At 28.6% G+C, this 24,436-nt stretch overlaps 1 protein-coding gene across 1 annotated transcript in view; it reads right to left on the bottom strand.

Moving 5' to 3' along the window:
- LOC113366474 (discoidin domain-containing receptor 2-like) overlaps positions 1-24,436 on the bottom strand; it is a 463,043-nt gene that overhangs the window by 244,673 nt on the left and 193,934 nt on the right. The window lies entirely within an intron of this gene.

Consider the following 24,436-nt stretch of genomic DNA (forward strand, 5'->3'; position numbering starts at 1 on the left):
TAGTATTATCAAAAATAAATTATTCACAATTAATGTAAATGACTATTCTTGTGTGCATTGCTACAGCTATAATCTGAGCCTGTTTTTTATTAAACATTTATTGTTTTTGGCGTCTTTTGTATACAAGTTGATCGTGGGAAAAGACGCTTCTTTTTATGAATTAATTTTTTATTGTAAGACTATTTTATTTACATAACTGTCAGATTTCTTAGATTTTCTATCGGGTTTGAAAATGGTATCAGATTAATATTTTATTGTCCAATTAGTCACAAAGTGGGTGGTAAAGTTAGATCTACTAGATCTAAATTTACACATGTTTGCATAACAATTGGTAATAAAACTAAGTATTGGTAGGTTTTTATTTTATAATACTTAGTTAGTTTTTTTTTAATTTTTCATTTACGTTTTATACCACAGTTTTGAATTAAATTTAAAAATTCATTAATTGTTGGAAAGATATTGGTTGGGATTCGTGTTGATTAGTTTCTGATCCGTGCTAAATCTTCGTAACAATGACGATTCTAATAAAACGTTAGGTAACTATATATTTCGCAGTCTGAAATAACATAAATGAGCTTATAAATGACATATAAATAAACATATAAATGTGCTTGAGCGATTCTAATCAGAATCTATGCCAAGTGTTTTGTAAGTAAAACTTAAAGAGAATACATTTTGAAAGCCCGAAAAAAATAGTTCAACATTTTGGGAAAAGTTAATTCTAATTTCCGTTGATAAAGTCGATTATGAAGTCGCAAAATTCATGCAACTACTCAAAAATACTACTCACAACTAGTTTTAATTTAGGTTTTCTTATCAAATAATAGCAATATATAAATTGTATTTTTGTAAATATTTAATATCGCACACGATTTATTGAACTAAGATTTAAAGAAAATGTTAACAATTACTCAAAGATCTTTGTGTTCAACATCAAAGAATCGTCTTCCGAATGCTTTTATGAGAATCTTTGTCATAACTATGCATTTTAAATTTAATTGTTTGAAATTTTTATAACTTTACTCTGCACAAACAGCTGATGATATGATGGGAAATTGTAACATCAAACAGCAACCAGTAATTTCATTCTGATTATATGGAATGATAACTTTAAATTAATTCCTTGACAGCTGCAAATTTTCCAAATTATTATCAAAGAATATTAAAGTTCAAAGTATAATCATCTATCGAGTTCGTAGAGCTGCACGGTGCAATTTTGTTATTAATAATTCATTCCGTCATTTAAGAACTAACTTTGCAGCTACGGTATCATCGTTGGAAAAATGGCAAAAACTATCCATTTTCCTGAAAATTCTCTGTAACGTTCTTATGAATACTGAAACGCGTCCGTGCATTCCGCTTTCAATAGTAAAATGGTATATAATAACGGTGCCCGTGAGAATGCCGTTTGTATACCCGAAATGTCACATAGTATCTACAGGAAAACTTGGAAAACACTCGGCGCCCGAAGGCTGAAAATAGATTACAAAATACATTTTGTTAACTTCCCGTAGGGTAAGTTATAGTAATCGCAAAAAATCAAAAATGAATATTTTTATATATTATTACTTTTAAAGGTTTCTGAACATTTTGCATACGTTAGAAAATATGGATGTATGTATGTGTGTGTGGTGTGTGTATACAGATACAAATATTCGTCGACGATTTCAAAAAAATGGTCGGTTTGTATTGATAAGGAGATGTGCTGATTAGTTTTTGGCTAAAGCGTTATGAGATAACTGAGCGCCCGATTTGAATGTTCCAAAAAAATTGTTTATTTATATTGACAAAATGAAGAATGAATTAAATTTTTCAAGAAAGTCATTTTTTGATTTTCCGAAGGAGAAGTTTTATGAAAAAAGTTCGATTCGCTAATTTGATGTTTTTCTCGACGTTTCAAGCCATTCTGAATCGAATGAGATCAAATTGGGAAAAAATATGTGTGTGTGTATTGTGCTTTCACATGTCGTATGTAGATTTTTTGCCGTATATCGCCGTTTACTCAAAAACGGCTCGACCGATATAAAAAATTTAAAAGCCGTTCGCTGTATCTAGATGAAGACTCAGTTTTGGGCGACGATCAGTCGAGCTGTTTCTTTGTAAATCGCAGAAAACATTCGTGTATTATCTTTTCTCTGTTCTGTGCAGCGATCGGTTGAGCCGTTTCTTTGTAATTTGGAAAAAAGTGTTGAACTTTTCGTCCACATTTAAGCTCATACTACCGAATCGATTTTAAAAAATCAATAACTGTTCTAAAGATATTAGTTGGAAATGATTAGTTTTAGGTGAAAATCTACCGAGACGTTTTTCTTGTAATTAACTTTTTTGTAAATTGTAATTTAGGGCCGATTTTTTATAGAATTTATTTGGCGATATATATCCTATACAACTTACTGAAATATTATGGCCGTGCGACAAATAGTTTAATTTTGAAAATGTATCAAAGTTCGAGAAAAACGACTAGTTTTTTGACGTTTGTTAAAATTAAAATTAGAACGATTTACTTGGTATCGCCATAGGTAGAGGTCTTAATAAACATACTAAACCATCAAAGTCCTGAACGTCCACTTGAATCAATTATGAAAATTATAGATTTTGGAAAATTTGCTTTTAGAAAATATTCCGACCGGTGTTCGATTTTCAATAATGCGTAATAAATCCACTTCGAATACTTTTAACCACTCATAAATTTATTTATTTATCATGGATTAAGTCGATTATTTACACGGATAGTTCATGTAACTTGCCTTAAGGCAAAATACCAACACCAACTAGTTTAAAAAAAATTCAAATTTTTCAGAAATCTAATTTATGTAAACTTTTCAAAAGATAATCCACATCGAAAGTTTTCTGCAATTTTTCAAAATATTTTAAAGCTTTTTTTAAAATATCGAATTTTTGGTACGGGAAGTTCCAGCAAGTAGCCTCAAGGGCACGATACCATGCACCACTAGTTTCTGTTTTAACTATCTCCAAATTAGTTCATCTAACAAAAATTGTCTCTAATCCTCTTAAGATAATCCTCGGGTTCGCCATCCTTGCCTCGTGTCAGTTACCGGTACTCAGACCTCTCGCTTATGGAGGTACTTGTATTATATACCGTCGTGGATATAATAAAAATAGTTTGTTGTATTTTCCGACTTCTCCTTTTTTATATATTTTTCTGTTTGGTTGTGCGGAAAATGAATCCATGTTCACCTGCCACGATGCTATGAATGCTGGGATAATACTGTTATTACGAATACAGGTTTACACATAAAAAGATCCTAAGCGATATTAGTCCCGCTTAAAGGGTATATGTATTACACGTATTCACGACTTCGATAATCGCATTTAAAGATTATTTTTACGTTTACAGGTTGATAAACATATTTCTCGAGTTGCTTCTACGTATACCCTACGTTAGTATCATGGGAAAAGCATGTGGGGAAATGGTTAGGAAAACATATTGAAAGTGATGTCAGTAAGATGTTTTATTTTATTTATGGAATATTTCGAATGTCGATTTATTAGATCTTATATCTTGTAACAAAATGTATGTTACGAGCATACATAAATACATTCACAGATATACATATAATATATTATATATTATATATATATATATATATATATATATATATATGTTTGTGTGTGTGTGTAGATATTAAAAAGGGCGATAGCACATAGGTCCATATTGACTTTTGCCTATCATAGTATGGAAATCAAACTAACTATATCAAAGCCAACAACTCATATCAAACAGTCTATGTTTGGTAAAATACCTAACGAATTCATCATTGTAGACCTTTTTTTTTAACTTCCCGTAGGGTTAGTTATTGTAATCGTCCAAAAATCGAATTTGAAAATTTTGACATTTCTTCACATTTTGAAAGTTTCTGAACATTTTGGCATACCTCAGTAAAAATGGATGTGTGTGTATATATGTATGAATACAATTTTCGATAACCGATTTAAATAGTTCAAAAAACATTCGATTCCTATTGATAGGGGGATGTGCTCATGAGTTTTTGGCAAGTGCAGATCCAGCCGTTACGGAGGTACGGAGCAAAGAATGCAGACCATACCAACCGATTTTTTGAGAGAACGGAGTATCCGATTTCAATGATCTAAAAACATTCAATTTATAATGATTGAAAGAAGTGATTAGTTTTTGGCAAAGGCAGATCTAGCCATTTCAACGATACAGAGCTAAATTTGTAAAAAATGGCAGTTTTTGAGAGAACTAAGCGTCCGATTTGAATGATTCACAGACTTTCAGCTTGTTTCAACAAAATAATTGCTTTTGGAAAAAAAATGTTTCAAATTTCTTTTTCAATTTTTTTTCATAATTTTTTTCATGTTTTATTGAAAATAATTCAGATTTTAATTTTGAATGAAGTTCTAATATATTTTAAACAAATATATTTCAGCTTTCACTTCAGTTTATATAATTCTTATATATAAATGTAACAATATACTTTGAATTAAAATGAAGAATTATTAATAATATTAATTAATAATATATAAAGAATTATTAAGTATTTTCATTTTAGATAAAATCAGTTCTATCTATTAATTTCATTTAGATCAAATCTCAGGTGCTGCTATTATTGGTTTAAAATAAACAGCAAAATTAAAAAAAAATAATGTTTATTTGGTATATGTACCCTATTTATATTCATATTTAATATTAAAAATGTCCATTTCAATATTAAAAACTGGGACACCAATTTTATTTATATGTATAAATATACGTATAGATATATCTAAATTATTGAATAAATCTAATTTGTAGCCTAAAATATGATAATAAATTAATATATAACTTCAAACCAACAATAAAATCAAGATAAATTAAAACAAAGCATGCTTTATTAAGCCCTAAATGAAATGTTTTGACGATGTTTAATTAAACCCTAAATTGCAAAATAACTAATCGCCTCTAAAATTGACAATGTTTTGATAATTTATACATAAAAAATACTTATATTCTTCGGGATCTACTAAAAAACCTTCTCAATGGAGATCGATGATTCCAAAATGGCATATCAAAATGATATATGGATTGTTGTAAATCATTGTATTTTTTTATTGTCTAATAAATGAATAATTAAAACAAATATTCTTTCAAAATTATATTTGGTTTAATTTGAAATGACACATCGACAGATAAACTAACAATTTGAAAACAACAAATCTATATTGAAATGTTTTGTGTTGTACTGTTTTGACTTTGGATACATAACCGCAAACAAAATAATACTACATATTATTTCATTGTTAGGTGTTTTATCGATAAACAATAAAATTGTGGAAAATATACGTTATAGCAAACGGTTTTAACAAGTAATAAGGTGACCATATTTTTTGCGCAAAATCCGGGACTGATTATAATGCGCCAGGGGGGTTAAAATTAGTAGTAGAATAGTAGTAGAATTCTACGTTTCATAAATTCAAGTTATCAAAATAAAAATTACGCCTAGAAACAAATTTTGATGATTTATAGATATAATTGTTTTTTATATTTCTCAACAAATTTTTAAAATCATATTTGCTTAAATTAAAATAAACCTAAACCGATTCATTTAAAAACATCCGATCTGTAATAAAGTGATTATTTTTATTACTTTTTCGATATATAACCCTAAACGAAAAAGCACAACAAATGATTTTATTGTTGAGTGCTCCAGCGATCAACAATAAAATTGTGAAAAATATACGTTTTAGCGAAAGGCTTTCAATAAATAACCCAATTCTTGACAGTGATACGTAGTTAGGGTGTTATTTTTTATTTTCATTTAAGCTCGAGTTTCAAATACAATTCGGAACCAACGTTCCGGGGCCCGGAGTATTGTAAAGTTTAGTCACACACATCCACGGGCGTCTTTCGCCGGTAGGCAGACAACGGACTGGCAGTCTTTATGCTCTAGCCGCCCATAAAAACCCTTACGGCGCACAAAATAGAAAAATATTTTCTGAGCCGGTGGAGATATTGAATTCTGCGATACAGTTTTGGGCCGAGGAGAGTATAGGTGTAGGTGAGGCCCACATTGCTTGCACACGTGCTAGGAGAATTCATATAGGCCGCAGACAATATGAGATATGGCTCTGGAAGGGTTGCCGTTTCTGAGGTATTATTAATAGGAAAACGAATATATTATTTTCGGCCGCAAATAAAAGAAATGTTGAAAGTATTACAAGAAACCACGATTTATATTAACAATATCACGATTTATAATAACAATTTTAAATAACTAGGTGGAAGTAGCACTTTGCCTTAAAGCACATTGCATAAACTTCCCGATAAGTGTAATAATTGGCTTTATCAATCGAGATTGCGTTTTAGCTAATTAGATAAAATTTGTAACTGTTCATTTCGAAAACCAAGTTTTTGCTTTTACTATAAATTAATCATTACGATTTCCAAAATATATCTGCAGCACATTTTAATAATGTAATAATAATAATTATAGTGCACATATACATGCTTGTATGCCCTAAACGCTCCCATATTTTCAAAATTTTAATAACTTCATATAATTCAACTAATTTTCAAAAGACTGTCTAGTGCAAAGTGGAACTAAATAAATTATTCTGTGAAATATACATCTGCTATAAGAAAATACTGGAACAATTACGTATATTATGTATGTAGTCCTTGATATTATTGTATTATTTAAAGTAATAATAACATTTTTATACAACTAGAGAAGTTTTGTAGACTGCTTGTTAGGTGATAAAAGCATAAAAAATCTATTTAGATAATTTTTAATTTCTGTAAATAAAACACAAATCCATGAACTCAAGATTTTTGCGAAAAACACTATTTTGTTTTCTTTTAAATTTGTAAATTCTGTTAATCCGTTTTTTTGTGAAAATGTTTATCGCGAATCCTTATTGGGATACATCGAAAAGCTTTCAATATTTTGAAATCTGTCCAGCTTCTTACGAGAAAACGTGGGCCAAAGATCAAATATCGACTCACACACATTTTTTCCAAATTTGGTCTGAATCGCTTCAGAATTACTTGAGACGTTGATAAAACATGAAATTAGCAAATGTGATTATTTGGAGAAAAAAAATTTTTTCAGAAAAAATCGTCAAAAACAGTCAAAAGATGGCTCACTGACATACACATACTAATAAACACACATACTTTTTCCCATTTTTTGATGTTGGTCTCGAAGCGATTTAAAAAGACTTGAGTCATCGAGAAAACTTATGATTGAAAATATTTTTTCATTCTGGAAGTTAAAAATATCAGTGTGAAGTGCTCTTATTTATGCACTGGTTTTCTTTAAATAGTAGTTAATGAGTCTTCTTTAATAATGGATTTCAATTACCACAATTGAATATCCAAAATTTGATTCAAATATAAATATATTTGATGTTTATTAGTAAGTTGTACACTAGTTAATAAACTTCATATATAACCTACTTCATATAATTTGCAGAAATGATATAAGTTAGGAAGGGACAGAAAAGTCCAATTTGACTTTGAACAATTATATTGTGAAAACCAAACCAATTATAACACAGCAAATATCACATATCAAACAATCAACTATCTGACTATGTTCAGTAAAACTCTTAACAAATTTATCCTTGTAAAAATGTTTTTTTAGCTATTTTACAAAAATTTATCACATGGTCCATTTTACCCCATAGGCAAAGTAAAATAGATTAGCTAAGGGGCAAAAAGATCTATCATGTACTTTTTTTACTGTACAATGATATCTACAGGATTCAACCAATGCAAAATACAAATTCATTAAGACTGTACCTAACCTTGATCTGGTATTATGTAAAAATTACTTATGAGCGAAATTGTTAATATAAAACATATCAGGTAAAATTGCTTTTTCACTCAGTTTACTTTTTAATTTATTTTTTTCTTTTTGTTTACAACTTTGCCAGTATAAAGGTTTAGTTGAACCGCCTTACCCCATCCACATTTAAGTGTTTACAGAGGTTATATAAAAACATGTTGAATGGAATTAAACAAAAACTATAGATTTCATAAAGTAGTCTGGAAAATTATATTCAGGTATCATAAACTAACTAAATAAACAAGATCAAAACCAAAAAAGCTACCAACGAAATAAATAATTTTGATATGAATATTGACACATGGGCGTTAATCTGCTGGTAGCCAGGTCCTAAAATACGAAAAAATTAAGGTAATGGCTGACTACACATCTTTTGCTTTCTACTTTAAAATAGTATCATAAAAAATTCTATACTTTAATTGTTTTTGAGATAATAATCGTGGATTTGAGATAATAGTGGTGGTTAGCTACGTACTTTTACATAACAAAATGATGTTAAATATAAGGTGACCATATACGTCACGATTTTTGGCCGGGACAGTCCCAAATTTCGCCTCATGTCCCGTTTTTTTTTTTTAAAGCAATATTCGTCCCGGATTAAAATTTTGAAATTGAAAAGTATAGGTTTAAATTGAATCTTTACAATTATAACATATATACTTAATAATAGAATCACAATTATATCAAATATTTTGAAATGTTATATATAACTAGTATGCTTATATAAAATAATATGCTATGCATACCGAATACAAAATTCGGAAGTCGGTCAAAATAGCTTCTCACATTAATAATTTCGAACTTTTATTTTCAATTTTAAAAAAATTAACACAAATAGTGAAAACAAACTTTTTGACCACCTGGCGTAAGAGCTCATTACTTCAAGATAATTAAGAAGTAAATTGAATAGAACTTTATACAAAGCAAATAAATCAAAAGCTAAAAAACATATTTATCTAAAAATAAAAGATAGAATAACAAATAATTCAAAATTATATTTAAGTTATTCGCCACTTGCCATATTTAAGCCATGCTCTACCCAAAATCTTTATCACGGATGAATCAGTAAATTCATTTCTGCCGAATTCACATGGCATAATCAAATATAGTCGGTCAGTAAAACAAAAAAATCTGTTAAAAATGTGTTCCATTTCCAGAATCCTATCTGCGTAACATTCAACCAGTAGTTTCGTGAATAATATTTTCTGTCGAAAAGCCGCAAACAAATACTCGTACACCGTACCGGCAAGAGATTTAAAATCGAGCGAAGCGCAGGTATCGTCAGCCATCCCGATAGGTAAAAAGTAGGTGTTACGTAACAGATTGAAAAAAATCTGCGCCCGCGGTCGTGCCGGATACGCCGAACGTCAAGACTGTTCGTTAGGCGAACACTGCTTCATTTTTCATAGTTTATCTATAAAATATACGACGCAATATGTAACATGTATCTCGTACGTTTTGTAGAATGCAAAAAGGCTGTCAATGAAGATACGCCGTAATTTATAGATAGGCGCATTGTCAACAAGGATAAATATTCATGACAGGTGCCGTACGCGAGTCGAACGCTCAAAGATCTATTACACGTGATATTTTGAAAAGGGCGTCACGTACGTTATTTCAGCGGAATTGAGTTATCGCCCTACACATTTGTTACATCATATGCATACGCGGACGCACATTGTATCGATAAATGAAATACATACGGGAATAAGGAAATACATATACCAAATTCAGAAAATGTTTTATGTTGCAATTGATTGAAAAGCTAGTCTCAGCTACTTTTTATACAATTACAAGTTCATATTTGAGACCTGAGATACTTGAGAAAATCATCTGCTCGAGACAAGAACTGAGATCAAACCAAATTGTACAGTCTGCAAGAACTACAAAAAATATATATTTAATTTGAACTTTGTGAATTTACCACAAAATACCTTCATTAATATTATTGAAAAATAATATTAAAATTTAATCTAAACTTATTGCTGTTACCAGTGTGTCTGAGTTTACATATACTCGTATATGGATGTGTTGGATGTGTATATGTGTGTATATATAAGTGACTATGTGTGTGTATGTATGTACGTGTATGAAAATAAATGTAATGAAAATGTACAAATTTTTAAATCACATAGTATTACTGTATATAATTAACTGTACATAGCCGATTGGAGTTAATTAAAATAATAAATAAATAAATAAATAAATAAATAAATAAATGAACTAGCCGTTCTGCTAGCCGAACTAGGCAAGTTGCATGAACTTCTAGAAATATGTAATAACTGTCAATCAACCAAAACTGAGATTCAGATATTTAGATGAAATTTTCAACTGTTCATTTCAAAAATAAAGTTTATGATTTGGATAAAATCTAAACATTAAGATTTTTAATTTTATTCTAGTTATAGTGCACAGACATGTGCTTGTATGTCTTCCAATTAAAGCCTTTATATGATTCAGCCAAAAGTGCCTGATTTTTATCGCCATATTAAACTTTATGCAATCGACGAAACATTTTTTAAAAACAAAGTATTTTATCTAATATTAAGCATTTAAGCAATATTAAGAAAATACTGGCACGACTACATATATCAGAAACAAAAACTTTTCTGTAATTAACAAAGAAACGGCTCAGTCGGTCCTAGCTTATAGCTCACAAAAGCAAGTCTTTATAGAGTAACAATCAGTCCAGCCGTTTTTGAGAAAATATAAATGAAATGGTAAAAAATCTGCTCACATACACACATACACGGCGTAGATCGTTCTTTTGTATAATCCAAGAATCAGAATATTATCTTGGCCAATTATAACTGAATATTTATTGCTTTCCTAAGAACTTTACATTGATTGACAATGAATACAATCAGACAAATAAAGATGTTTATTTCTTTATATGAAATAATATAAGGGCTTTTAAAGTGACATTAATGCCATTTCAAAAAACTTTTCTTTTTTAAATATACAAAATCAACAAAATATTACCTACCACTGAGTAATCTTTAATTTTGTTCTAATTTAATTCATATTTATTTTTAAATATTTTTCTAATGAAAAAAACCGTTTGTAATATAATATTGAGAAACAAAAAAACTGGTATGTTCCAGCAATTTGCCTTAAGGCGCAAAGACATGCACCACTAGTTAATTCATAAATTAATTAAATAGTCACATAACCTACATACTTCAGTTACTACAATCACAAAAAATAAAATAATAATAAAAGAATATATTTATGTTTATATTTATATACACATTTACATATCTGTGTGGGAAAATATATTTACAACATTGTTGAAATAAATAATTTGAAGCAGTAATGCGCATAATTCTAAATCCAAACAATTCATTTATAAAATTCGTTTTATAAAATTTATTTGTATAGCAATATTGAATCTGACGATATTTTTATCTTATTTTATTTTATTTTCCACTATGCGTTTGATGGTGATAAATGAAATTATAGAGCAAAATCATGATATATTCCAATAATAAAATCATTTTTTAATATAAATTCAATAAATACAGCATTCGTAAATTGTTGTATTTTTTGAAAGTAAGTTGATTTTAAATATATATATTATGATTTATTATATTTGATAACGAAACTTTTTAATCGCTTTTGCACGGTAATTGTAAAATTGAATTATGTTTGATAGATTGAAATAATACCAGTGTACATTTTAAATTAAATCAGTGTGAAACAAATAAAATAATGTTACTATATATGATTAAAACTTTAACTTAGGTCTTAACTGTATGTTTGTTACTGATTTTTTTTTATAGCAATGTATTATGATTTCTAATGCTGTGTAGAGTGCTAATAGTTTAGTTTCATTGAAAAATATGTGTGCATTTTCATTTCTTATTCTATAACAAATATTAATATTGAAGTATTTTTAATAGCCCATTTAATTTTTTAAACAGAATTAACGCTATTAGAATCCGTAGAAATATTTTTATACTAAATACCATTGAAATCATTATTTAAATTTTCTTAACTTCCCGTAGTGTGAGTTATAGTAATCGTCCAAAAATCGAAATTAAGAAATTTTATACATCTTAACATTTTGAAGGTTTACTGAACATTTTGACATACATTAGAAAAAATGATTGTATGTGTGAGTATGTATAGATACAATTTTTCGTTTATGTTTTCGGGAGCACGGATCAACCGATTTGAATGGTTCAAACAACAATCGATTCGGTATCTATTTGAAAACATTTAATATTTTCTGAATATTTCATTACGCTACGGAAAGTTCCAGCACTTTGCCTTAAGGCACGACGCCATAAACCACTAGTTTATTTTAGGTATGATAAAACACAATTTATTTATACGAACATTTGTAATTTCATATAAACAAATAATCGGTTTAAATGTTTCTGATATATTAATTTTGATAAAAAGTAACATCAACTCTTAATATTTGGAAGGTTAGTCTAGATGCAATAGAAAATATAATCGTTTGGTTATTAGTAATTTTATTTTGAAAGATTATTTAATTAATTCATCCTTAAATATTATGAGCCTACAAAATTGATTTATATAACAAAATCAAAACTTTGGCAAAATGAACCACGGAAATATTTCAAAACTACGAGATATCAGAATTTTAAAAGTTGATAAATCTGAATTTTTATTCATCAAGGTTTTTTACACATACCAGGAATTTCATGCGACTTGTTTTAAGGCAAAATATAGTTTCAAAGTATACTAGACTGGATTAGAAATGAAATATTAGCAGGACTTTTGATTGAATGACGATTTATTGTTAGATGAATTTGTAATAGTCACATTTTCAACGTAAAATAAAGCAAACAATATGTTTCGAAAAATTGTAGAACTTCTCATGATGCAAACTGGAGAAAATGCTCATCTCATCCCATTGTCAGCAGAAAGCTTTAAAACTGATAAACAACTCAAAAAGCATATTCCAAAACCCTTCCTTAAGTCTCAATGCATTCTTTATATATCTTGTTATGCCACGATTGTTGTTTTCCTCGTTCTGTGTTCACCTTTTCATATTACATTCAATTTGCATTTATATTGAAGAAGACCCCCAGCCAGACGTGGCGAAAGTCCGAGCTACCTTTCTGCGTCAGGCCATGGAAAATTGTATGTTGACAAATATTACATAACACGAGGAAAACTATTTGAATGAAACTTTGTCGACGAAAATAGAAGTCGAACCGGTAGCCGTTGACGGAATATTGCGATTTTAATATTAATTTCCGAAAGTTTTATTATTTGCACATATAGCGCAAGTTGCAAAGGTCATTGCTTTCATATGCTATTGCTAGGAGAGTGTTTATTTAAAAATCAGTATCATATTTTTATGATTTGCTAAGTGCATTTATATGTTAATCTATAAGAAATTATCTTTTTATTATTTCATGAAGTCAACTGTTCTCTCAAATATATCTCAAACTAGTTTTGCAAGGGATAGTGCCTTAAGCGGAATTGCTGAAACTTCCTGTACCGCTATTTAATTTTTTTGTTAAAAATTATTTTTTTCAAGGTGATTGTGCTTTGTAGCTGTTTTATAAAATAAGTATTGAGGCGCGTAAGCGCCGCGTTGCAGTCTAACGGTTAAACATTATAAATCTTGGTGCGGAACCCATATAAATTTATATAAAATTTGTACTTATTATATAAAATTTCTATAAAACGTTTGAAAATTTGAGACTAATGAAAATTTCACATGTCTAATGATCATTTTGATCGCCAAATGACATTTTTAATTTATAATAAAGGTTTAATACTAATAAAAGGTGACCATATTTTTTCAAGTCAATACCGGGACGGTAATTGTTAATTATTTTAATCCGGGACGGAACGGGAGGATGTATGCTTAAAAATTTAATATGATTTTAAAATGACGAATATTAATTAGGAATGCAATAACAATCCGCCTTGTTTAAATGAGTTATATTTTTATAAATCAGAATTACTGACCAAGATTCTTATTATTCGGTTGTTGTATTTTATCTTATATTTTTGGATCTATATGTTTTATCAGCTTTCTTTATTATTATTTAGGCAGTCACAATTTTTTTTTTAATTATTTTTGTTAATTTTCGTAAAATTGAAAATAACAGTTCAAAATTATGAATGCAAGGAGGCGATTTTAATCTGCCTTTTTCAAATAATTAATTAATTATTTTTTTAATTATTTTTAAATATTTATAAGCATACTAGTTGTACATAACATTTTCAGATATTCCATGAGTAGTTGTAATTTTATTATCAAGTAAGAGCATAGATGCAATTTAGGTATATACATTTCGAAAACCCGGGACAAAAGATCTAAATCCGGGACAAATATTGCTTTAAAAAAAAACCGGGACACAAGGTGAAAATCTGGGACTGTCCCGGCCAAACCGGGACGTATGGTCATCTTAATACTAAGTAACGATCAATAATTAATAATTTTATTTGTTAAAACTGATTGTATAACTTTGAGCGCTAGTTTTCCAATATATGTCTAGTACCACAACTAAAAATATACTAACTCAAATTTAAAATGTAACATAAAACTCTGCCTGGAAAATAGCATTCACAAATATACACTACAAAAATTTGAAAAATTTCTATAATCTTTTTAATGTGGATGAGAACAGTTAACCTTGTCCATTTCTTTGAAAGGGTCAATAGATTTATAACCAAGATTAACATGCATCACAATCAGTTTTCCTTCTTATATTCAAAGCACATTCATATAATAATAACAAAATAATTGAAAGATGCGATTATACTTATTCAAATCTATTAATAATTTAATACATCAATTAAATGATTATTATGAAGTCTTTTTGTGATTTGGTACTCTAATATGTACTAGGATATAAACAAGTACATTTTCATTAGGTCATAAACTAGCATTCGGCGAAACATAAAAATGTAAGGCAATAGAAAGAAATAACTTTATTATGAAATCTCATGAAATTCTATAACGCAACCGTATATTTTATATTACAAATGTACGTTATATTACCAAGATATATATATATATATATATATATATATATTTCTATGCATATGATTATATGCAGTATATTTCATTTATATAATTCTTTTCTTCATAAAATTTCAACAATAAAAACGTTCATAAATGAGCTCAGAACATGCAGAGCTTAGATTAAACTCAATTGCTGTATAGACTTCAAATGTTCCATAATAATAAACGATATTTAATGGATATAAATTTTCAATCAAAACTATAATGCATATTGTAGTAAATTTTGAACAATAATTGTAGTAGGTACTTACAACTCTGTATCTTCAAAAATATTGATAATATCTTGCGAACCAGTAGAGACATAACTATTTTTATAACTTCACTCATACTAATTAACTTCCCGTAGGGTAAGTTATAGTAATAGCAAAAAAAAAAAAATCGAAAATGAAAATTTTTATATATCTTTACGTTTCAGAGTTTCTGAACATTCTGGCATACCTTAAAAAAATGGATTTAGGTGTGTGTGTGTGTGTGTGCGAATACAAATTTTCGTAGACGGTTTCGGGATTTAAATTATTTAAAAATCATTCGATTGCTGTTGATAAGGAGACGTGCTGATTAGTTTTTGGCATAAGCAGGTCTAGCCGTTTCGAAGATATGGGACAAAAAATGTCACAAACGGTAACTCAGTTTTTAAGAGAACGGAGCGATTTTAATAATTCAAAAAACATTTTACTTGATTGACGAGGTAAAGAGTTGATCATTAAGGCAGGTCAGGAATTTTCATTAAAGGCAGGTCCAGCGGTTTCGGAGATCTAGTGAAAAAAGTAAAAAAAAAATGCCATTTGGCGGTCAAAAGTGATCTTTAGACATATGCACATCAAATTATCAGATATTTTATAGAGATTTTAACAATAAGTATAAATTTTGTTTACATTCCTATCGCTTCCGTACCAATGTTTATCCGTTAAACGGCGATGCGGCGCTTACGAGCTTCGATATTTCGTCTCTATGCATTTAAAGCAGTACGATTGCTCTGAAAAAAAGTTCAGAATTTCCAAAATATTTCAAAATAAAGAAAACATTTTTCTTCAAAATGTGTTTTTTTTCAAACAAAGTAAATTTTTGTCAAAAATTTATAATTTCTCAAAAATCTATTTTTTCCAAAATAATTTTTTCAGAAAAAATGTTAATCTTTTTAAAAAGGTAATTTTTGGTACGGGAAGTTCCAGCAATTTGCCTTAAGGCATGAGGCCATGCGCCGCACTAGTTGGTTTTCTAAATGATTTTTTTTTTCAAAGTATTTTACGCTAGTTCATTCGTCACGCTTTTGTAGTTGGAAGTTCTTAATTTGATGGTTTCATATTGAAAATAAAATTATATGCAAGTTGGAAAATAATTTGGCTTATGACGATAATCCAGATTCGTAGAATAATTATATTTCTTTCAGAATTCTTACAAAAACATTTAATATTATTGACATACAATAGGATTGCATATCAATAGGGTTTTCATTTAAAAATTTATTTATTTCTAAATATAACAATTTAACAAAAAATATTCCAAGCATAAAAAATTGCAAAAAGAACGGTTAGCTGCAAACAAATTTAATTGCCAAGGTTTCGAGCCTTGGATAAACTCCATTGTAATTACTCTCACTGAAGATGAGTCATCTCAGTGAAAGAAATTACAGTGGAGATCATCTTTTACGTTATTAATTTTAACTTCCTTAAATTATAGTAATCGTTCAAAAATCAAAAATGGAAATTTTCATATATCTTTACGTTTGGGAGATTTTTGAACAGTTTGGCATACCTTATTAAATGGATGTGTGTGTATGGGTTAGAATGAGTATGTGCAATTTGTATAATTTGTAAATAGTCGACTATTTTGCACATGCCTCCCATGGGTAACCGCGTGACTGTGCAAGTGCAGAAGCACAATATTGTTTCCTATTGATTTCTCACAGACGGAACAACGTATAGGTTTCGATTCTCGATTAGGAGTCTGGGAGTCATGGTAGTAGCTGTGGGTACAGTGACATTTGCGTTCCATCACCATTCGGGACAGGTACGCAATATGCATAACCCTATGTATTAGACTTATTCCGTATGCAAATACCTGAAGGTACATTATACACGAATACACACCTATCTCCCCCAAACACAAGAATATATATATATATATATATATATATATATATATAATAAGGAAGACCGGTACTTAAAGGTCCGCAAGTAAAAAGGTCACTGGTATCTCAACACAAGTAATTAAGGAATTTTCAAACAACAATATTAGAAAATAGAGGTAAATTATGAACAGCCACCATCTTGATTCTTACGGCATTGATATCCGGAGAAAAACAGCAATGTTTCAAAATCTATAACAATAGTAATTATTTTCGTTGTTAGTTTATTTAGTTATAAGAGGCCGTTCGCTTATGTGAGGTTTTTAGGGGGAGGGTTTTTTCTACACAAATCACGAAATATCACGTAGAGGAGGGAAGGGTACAAGTGAGATAATACGTGTATTTATTTTTTACCAGAATTTCTTTAAAAACTCCAAACACTTTAAAAAAATCATTTTTTTCTCGTAACTAAAAATAAACGCAATATTTGGTGAACAAGGGGAAGGTAACTTTGAATATAACCGCGTATCACCATGTAAAGGGTAGAGGTCCAAAAATTTTTTAAACATCGATCACGCGATTAATGGGCGTCCTCTAAGCGCTGTTGTTCAGTTTGCAAAGCATTAAAATAATTTTTAAGCATTTAATTGTTTCATAAGATCTATTAATTTTAAGTTACATTCAACATTTTTTTATAGAAGTAACTGAAAGAAAAAGAACTAACACAACATTTACCCTGGCGCAATGGCGTCAACAATAAAAAATAGTTAATAAAAAAGTGAATTAGGTTTAAAAAAAGCTATTTTACGAAAGATAAATTAAATAAATAGTGATTCTACCAAGAATATTTTAACGAAATACCTGGTCAATGTTTTCAGCAGTGTTATTTTTGTCAAAAATGTACCTAAGGAATTTATATTTTACGTTGGTTGAATATCGCAGCAATTATTTTGTAAAATCACTTTACATTTAAAAATAAAGCATTGAATCTGTTTGCCCCCTGGCCGGCCAACGATGATTTACTGAACATGGTCAGATAGTTGCTTGTTTGTTATGTGTTATTTGTTGTGATATAATTGGTTTGGCTTTCACAATATAATTGCTCAAAGTTAAATTGGTCCTTTGTGCCCTGCCCTGCCCTACCCTTATATATATTATATATATATGATATAGATGCTAGACAAATTAGTCACCATTTTATAAATTTTGAGGAAAACTATTTATTTCCATAATATCATGAATGATCTGTATAAGAAGATTCTTATCTAATAAAAAAAAATGTATAGTTAAAAAACGTATGATTTTTATATAGATGATGCTAATGCTTTTTTGTTACCAATTTAACGTATGGTAAAGTAATGACAATTCAATCTAATCACATTAATAACTCCTAATTGGCTACCCAGAAAAAATTGCGATCGTCGAGTTCATTCAACGCAGTCTACGTGTTAGTTGTTTTTCAATTAATATGAAAGATGCCAATGATAATTCTTTAACTAATAACTATATTCATTTTATACAATAGATTAATATTTATGTATCATATAAACAATGAAAAAAAAAATGTTTCTGTTAAATGGCGGATCAAAACCGTCAAAATTAGAATATTAATTGCGTATGAAATCTCCAAAAAGATGAAGTTTTTCAATACTTTTGGAAATTTTAGACTTAGAATAATATAATATCAAATTTAAGACATTTATGTATATTGATCGATAAATAAATGGTAATTGACCATTTATATGAAAATGATCAAGATATGCTAATCAGTTAATAAATTCTCATAATAGGCCCTTAGATTTCAATTAAAAAGAATGTAGAAGGGAAGTAGAATTAATAGATTAAGAGAATCGTGCCTAAAATGGGCAACGAGATAGAATATTAACCCATAAAGATAACTGTATGCTTTGAATTATAAATAAAAACATTTAATTGTATAAAAAATGAAGTAGTACTAAATCATGTACGTGTAAATAATTTTCATAAAAATATTAAACCATTATTTATTAACCAAAAGGCAAAATTTTAGGAATTCTTACTCAAGCAGATTTCTTAAGAAATTGTTAATATATATAACCTGACAGGTTTCTGAAGAATTAGTTATTGTTTTATATATATTTGATATCTGAAACATTTTATAGAGAAATAAACTATTATTTATTTATATTAACAATATAAAAATTTATATTTGAATTTTTTAATTTATTTTTTTCACGATACCTTTTATGATTATAAGAGCTTTCTACGCCCCAATAATTAAAATCACGATAATAGTTGATTTTTTGCAATTTGTATTCAAAAACTAGTGATAGAAATTGCTTTATTCAAATTCATTTCATTTGTTGAAACTATTATTCACATATTGTATCTTTTATAAGCGTATTCTACTGCCATATCGTAGATAAATCAAAGTTATTGCTTACTCTACTCTTTCGTAAAGGATGTTATGGCTTCAAGATTCCCATACGTTTTCAAACATTTTCATATTACTGAAATTAAAACTTACTAAGAAGCTATTTCTATGCTATATATTAGGTCAAGTAAAAAGTTTGTTTTGTTTATTTAGTGAAACTCAACAAGATTTTCATTTTCGATTTTTTTGTTGTGATTGTTATAATTTACCCCACGGCAAGTTAATAATTACTTTTTATTTAATTTCCAATAACAAAACTGTCATGATGTCATTATTTTTCTCAGAGTCGTTTTTGTAATTTCGACCCCAATGTTTATCACTCATGACTATCAGCAATTTAGTAATGTTTCCATGAAGAGTTAAATTGAAAATAAAGTATCAAGAAGAAAAAATACGAATTTGTAGATATATTTCTTACACAAAATGTATTCGTTTAAAGGCTTCATATTACACATTCTCAATGGATAGTTGATTTATAATAATCATAGAGCCTATTATAGATATACATACACATAATTTACCATACAATTGACTTGTTTGTGATATGTATAAAAATATTTAATCGTGTCTAATAGACAAAAATCAGATGATTTTTGCTTAAATTTCAGAAAATGGTTAATAAAACATCCAAAAACTAAAAAAATAGAATTGAGCGAGGCTTAAAGTTCCACGTGTAAAAAGGTATCTCAAAAACCAGAAAAATTAAGAATTTTGTAACAACAATATTTGAAAATAGAGGGAAAAAGATGTATCACCAGAATTCTCACAATGTCGATAAACAAATGTGTTTGAAAATCCAAAACAAAAGTATTTTTTTTCGTTGTTAGCTGTTTAAGTTGTGAGCACTGTGATTTAGTTTACGACCCCACTCTGGGTGGGGTAAAATGGACCAACTGAACCTTTATCCTGGCAAAGATAAAAAAAAATAAAAACTAGTGGTGTATGGCATCGTGCCTTAAGGCAGATTGCTGAAACTTGCCGCACCAAAAATATTTTTTTTTAAAAACATTTTTTTTTTAACTTTGAAAAGATTAAATTTTTGAGAAATTTTACATTTTCGAAACAAAATGACTTCTGGATAAAAAAACTTTTGAAAAAGTTTCTTTTTATTTTGAAATATCTTGGAATTTTTTTCCGAAGCGCGTAGGCGCTGCGGGCCGTCGATAGGACTAACGATGTTACGGAACCCTTAGAAATGTAAACATAAATGATACATATTATTAAAATCTCCATAAAATATCTGATAATTTGGACACACACACATCCATTTTTTCTAAGGTATGCAAAAATGTTCAGAAACCTTTGAAACGTAAAGATATATAAAAATTCTCATTTTTGTTTTTTTGCAATTACTATAACTTACTCTACGACAAGTTAATAAAAAAAAAGTAAAAAAAAATCAATAAAGCAATTTTACAAGAGATAAATTAAATAAATAGCTATTTCAAAACTCTGCTGATAAATATTTTTGATAATATACCAAATCAAGGTTACTTACAGTGTCGTCATTAAAAAATGCACTCATGAAATTCATATTATGCATTGGTTGAGTAATGTAGCCATTATTTTGTAAAATTTCTTTAAAATTAAAAATGAGACATTGGACATGTTTGCCACCCGGCCGGCCCATTCTACCCGGCCTCTAGGCTAAAACAAACCAGGTTACAGTTTTTTGAAAAATAACAAAGGAAACACATTTTTACTATGATGAAGTACTGTGAGTTTTACTGAACATAGTCAAGTAATTGCTTATTTGGTATGTGTAATTTGTTAGGTTTTTACTATATAATTTCTCTAAGTCTATTTGGACCTTTGTGTCCCGCCCGTCCCTACATACTAAAATATGTACCACTTTTTAAAACTAACAAATTATTAAAACAACAATACATAAACTCCTGTTTCATACCATTTTTTAATACGGTTTTGAATAATCCATAACTAATCCCATCGCCACAGTTGGGGAATTTCAGCAAGCCCCATATTCAGCAAACATTCACATCGCAACTGGATCACATTTGTTTACACGTATGCTTGAGTTTTATTGCATTATTTATGAAAATGATTAAATATTTCTAACTTCATTGAATTAGAAGGGTTTCGCGTTACGAAATTGTTTTGTTGCCCGCTTTCCTTTTATCGTCATGTTTTAGCATGTATATAACTTATTTCTGTATGAATATTTCAGTGGGTTTTGTATTATACACTTCGCACTCTAAAATATAAGATTTTGTTTATAAGAAAGGTTTCTGAACCAGACAATGGAAGTAATTATCATTTAATTGATGGTAATAATATTCATTGTTTCGTGAACTTGCTGAACAAACAAAATATGATGCCTATAATACCAACTTTTTGCAGGGTAAAAGAATTCTAAGAAAAATATTTTAATTATATTAAATGTTTCAAAAAATAGTTTTCATCGATTTGCTTATATTTCTAAGTACTTTTGCTTATTCTTATTTAGGTTATAACCCATTAGATTGATTATGAAAATATTGATTTTATTACTTGACGACACTCAACAGAACTTTCAATTTTTTTTAAAAAAAATGTTATTGGTTTAAATTTATAGTAAAATGAAAAATGTGTATTGAATTTTTTAATTTAATTAATTAATTCAATTTTTAATTTAACTTTTAATCATATAAAGTATTTATAAAATTTAAAGAGATTTAGAATGTATGTAAATTTATATTATGAATATAAAGAATGTGTGAAATGATACGAAGTTAATTATAAATTTCAGTTGAATTCTTTAAATATTGCCCGAATGTTTTTAAAATATTTAATGCGTTTAAAAAATTAATGTTTGATAAATTTCATTATAGATTTGATTTATATAAGCATCGATTTGTTCATCTTTGTGTTATGAATATTTTAAACATTTTTCATAAAATACTTTGTTTTAGAAATTTTTACTTGTACTATTAATGTACAACTGTAATACAAAACAATTATACAAGAAAATAAATTTCAGCATTTTAAATTGCGGTTAAGAATTTTTGTAATTATTCTAAGTATTCAAGACTATTTCAAAAATATCGTGATTTAATTTATTTGCAAATAATTGCAATGGAAACTTCTCTAAAGTAAATACAAAAACAGTTTTGTCAAACAGAATAAGTAGTTCATACATCCAAATATTCACTCAATAAAAACAAAGTAATTTAAATACTTCTTCAATTAAAGTTGCGGGTCCAGATTTGATTTTTTTTTTCAAAACAAAGGTCAATAAATATATTAACAGTTTAAATAAAAACCAACATCATGAACATAAAATTTAAAATAAAACTAGTTGTAAGTGGTATTTTGCCTCAAGGCAAGTTATATGAACTTCTTGATATGTGTAGATAATCGCCTTAATCAATAATTAATAAATTATTGAAAATCGAAGACGTGACTTATACTAATCGGATTATTAAAAAAAATCCAATAAATTTTTAAAATTGGCATAGTTTCGATTTAGCTTATTATAATGGTTTCGTAAGTTTAATAAGACTATATCTCGCCTATGCCAAGTAAAATGTTCGATTTTGACAGATGTCAAAAAACGCTGTTATTTTTTTCAAATTTTAATGATTTTTTTAAATTGAACTACTTGTCGTAGAGTTGTGATATTTTAATATGATCTATAAGACCATTATAACTATCGTCAAGAAAAAAAATATCATAAGAATCATCAAAAAAAATGTATTAACCATTGATTACAAGATCACGGGTCAAGCGATCTTTATCAAAAACTAATTAGAACGATTCCCAACCACGATGTTTCAATCGGTTTTTGAATTTTTAGCCCTTTCCACTCGCAAACTCCGAGATTTATATGAATTTTGCCGCCGGAGCGCCCGCATCCGAGTCGAAAGGGTTAAAGTCTATTAAAATTCATGGGCTGAAACATGGACGAATAATTTTCCTTTTTCGCTAAATACAAAGAAACGGCTTGGCTGATCGTCGCGCAAAACTTGTAAGCGGTAGTCCTCCCTCATCGAGATACATCGAATGACATTTAAATTTTTGAAATCGGTTTAGTCATTTTTAAGCAAACGTCGACAAAAGGTCTAAAATCGGCTCGCATACAAACACACTTTTCCAAATTTGGTCCCATTTGATTCAGAATGGCTTGAAACGTCGAGAAAACACAATTAGCAATTGGGATGTTTGGATGAAAGCATAAACTTCTCTTTCGAGAAGTTAAAAATCTTACTTGAAAACATTCACATTCAAAACATGATAAAACACAAACCAAGAGCTAGTAAATTAAACTTATTTCTAAATTGCCCAACATCGTATATTTATAATAATTGGGTGGGTGACTGGACGACTGGTGGATGATTTCGTATTTATATTGATTTACTACAAACTACAAGACTTTGTAGATTTTCTCCTAATAAATTTGGCGACATATGTAGCTCTCAACGTGCGTACTATGTATTTGTTAAAATTTATTTAATTTGTTCAACTCTAAGTATTCTTTGTTTCATTTCCTATTTCAAATGTGTTTTACCATTGAGAAAACAATCAAGATATATTTTATATAAATATTTATTAGTTTAAATTGCTGTACCACCAAGAACTTCAAACCATTAAAAAATTGGAATTATTTCTGGAGTTCCAAATTGAACTCTTTGGGGGCGGCTGTCCACCGGATTGGACAAACATACCCTGTGAGATACGGGCTATTTTATGAACAATGACTCAGTTTGCATCGAAACGTTGATTACATATAGCAGTGATAAACAGTGTTGTATTTTGAAAATAATTTTAAGTTAATTTAGTAGTATTTTTAACCTTTTTCTTTGCTATATAGTCTTTTTTTAATTTAAATTTAAAAGTAAATTTTGTGAATTAAGCAGTAGTGAAGATGAGTTTCAAATAGACATTCATACAGACAAATTTTACGAAGTTACTATTAGCACCGAAGATAGTGATGGATGTGATGATGATATTATCCGATCAACAAAAAGAAAAAGAAGTTGGACAAATGAAGAGTGGAAAGGCATTAGCGAATGTGCAGATTTTCCTTCAATAATCGAGTTTGACATACATCAACAAACACCCCGACTACAAATACCAAGCAATATAAGACATCCAATAGATTATTTTACTTTATACTTTACAAATGAATT

The sequence above is a fragment of the Ctenocephalides felis genome, unplaced genomic scaffold, assembly GCF_003426905.1.
Source record: "Ctenocephalides felis isolate EL2017-DRISC unplaced genomic scaffold, ASM342690v1 CF-g0.4_SCAFFOLD_01170, whole genome shotgun sequence".
NCBI lineage: Eukaryota > Metazoa > Arthropoda > Insecta > Siphonaptera > Pulicidae > Ctenocephalides > Ctenocephalides felis.